Below are 2,203 nucleotides of genomic sequence, written 5' to 3' on the forward strand. Positions count from 1 at the left end.
AGTTGTCATTGTTGTTTGGCAGGTCCGGGCTGGATTTGGACCCACTAGTTCTGGTATATGTGGCTGGCACCTTAGCCACTTAAGTCATAGGCACCGAGCCAGAGAATTAACTTTTGAATTGGAAATGTTATAGTTTGCCACTGAATTGTTTAGTTTATTACTCAAAGTTAATGTGGCCTTTGCTGTAAACCATTATGTATTAAAACTGTGATTTTAGCAATGGAAGAACACAACAGTCTTGGGAAGGCTACTCTCACTGTTCTCCAGTATTGCCGGACCTTCTTCTGACAAAGTTTTACAATCTTGTCCCTGTCTCTGCATACTGGCTGACAGTGACAGGCACCCACATCTTCTTACTCTGCTAACATTCTCACTACTGCACAGGCCAACGGAAAACCTTCCCCTTCATTCTTTGAAGGTTGCCTGGATACCAACGCACACCTGACATATTCATAAGAGAAAAGGCATACAAACTTATTCATGTACCACATATGTGGGAAAATCATAGCACAATTATCCCAAATTCTCACTTGGGTAAAGAAGCTAAAGAATGGGCGGTGCCTATGGCTCAGTGAGCAGGGTGCCAGCCCCATACACCAAGGGTGGTGGGTTCAAACCCAGCCCCGGCCAAACTGCAACAAGAAAATAGCCAGGCATTGTGATGGGAACCTGTAGTCCCAGATACTCGGGAGGCTGAGGCCAGAGAACTTCCTAAGCCCAAGAGCTGGAGGTTGCTATGAGCTGTGACGCCACGGCACTCTACCGAAGGCAACAAAGTAAGACTCTGTCTCTAAAAAAAAAGAAGCTAAAGAACAATGACATGGAAATGCAGACAAAGTAATAGTGCACAAATCGTTTCCTTTTCTTATGACAAGTAATGGTGCACAAATCGTTTTTTGTGCACAACATAACCATGCTTACAGAAGCATACTCAGAAAAAAGAAGCTAAAGGACAATGACATGGAAATGTAGACCATTCTCTTCAAAGACAAAAAATGATAAGAGAGAATCGATGGAACAGGGAGAAAAAAATGATGTTGTAAATGATTCTTTTAGGAATCTGAATAAACCTGAGAAGCAAAAGTGATGTAGAGGAAAAAGCCATTCTCCAACAGTAGCTGAATTTCCTAACTACAGCAGACAAAGAGGTAACAAGAAAACAGTATGAGGCAACCGTTTTTCTTTTGAGAGGAAGCTTTGTTTCTTACATAAGGACATTTTAGAGAGTCCATGCCTACTCCTGTGGTGAGGGGAGCAAGACTAGGTTATAAGGGACTTAATATTCAGGCTTCAGTTCATCTTTATTACCCGGAATTCGATGGGCTTGGAATAGCAATTTCAAAACACATTGATGGTTTTTGTTTGGAAGAAAAGAAAAGGAAACGATTTGTGCAACATTACTTGTCATTTTCATTAGAAATTTCAATCATAGGGTGGATACCCATAGCTCAGTGAGAAGGGCGCCGGCCACATACACCGAGGCTGGAGGTTCGAGCCCAGGCTGGGCCTGCTAAACAATGACAACTGCAAGCAAAAAATAGCTTGGCACTGTGGTGGGCACCTATAGTCCCAGCTACTTGGGCGGCTGATGCAAGAAAATCTCTTAAGCCCAAGAGTTTGAGGTTGCTGTGAGCTGTGACAAAAGGGTACTCTACTAAGGGTGACAAAGTGAGACTCTATTTCAAAAAAAGAAATTTCTTTTTCAATCATAATCACTTGTATCTTCAACATTTCCCATAATATATGAAGAACTATGAGAAAAGAAATCATGATTTTCATCAGCACATTCTGAGAGTTGTAAAAAGATTTCTGGACTTCGCACTTATAGCACAGTGCTTATGACGCCAGCCACATTCACTGAGGCTGGTGGGTTTGAACCCAGCACCGGACAGCTAAGACAACAATGAGAACTGCAACAAAGAATAACCAGACATTGTGGTGGGTGCCTGTAGGCCCAGCTACTTGGGAGGCTGAGGCAAAAGAATTGCTTAAGCCCAAGAGTTTCAGGTTGCTATGAGTTGTGATGCCAAGGCACTCCACTGAGACTAACATAATGATACTCTTGTCTCCAAAAGAAAAAGAAAAAAAAGGATTTCTGGTTTAATTGCAGTTTCTTCAGCACTATTATCTCTTTCTTTCTTTTTTTTTTTTTTTGGAAAGGGTCCCAAGCAGACCCTGGCCAAAAACTGCAACCAAAAAAAAA

The sequence above is a fragment of the Otolemur garnettii genome, unplaced genomic scaffold (assembly GCF_000181295.1).
Source record: "Otolemur garnettii isolate 467f Iridium unplaced genomic scaffold, OtoGar3 scaffold00335, whole genome shotgun sequence".
In the NCBI taxonomy this organism is placed as follows: domain Eukaryota; kingdom Metazoa; phylum Chordata; class Mammalia; order Primates; family Galagidae; genus Otolemur; species Otolemur garnettii.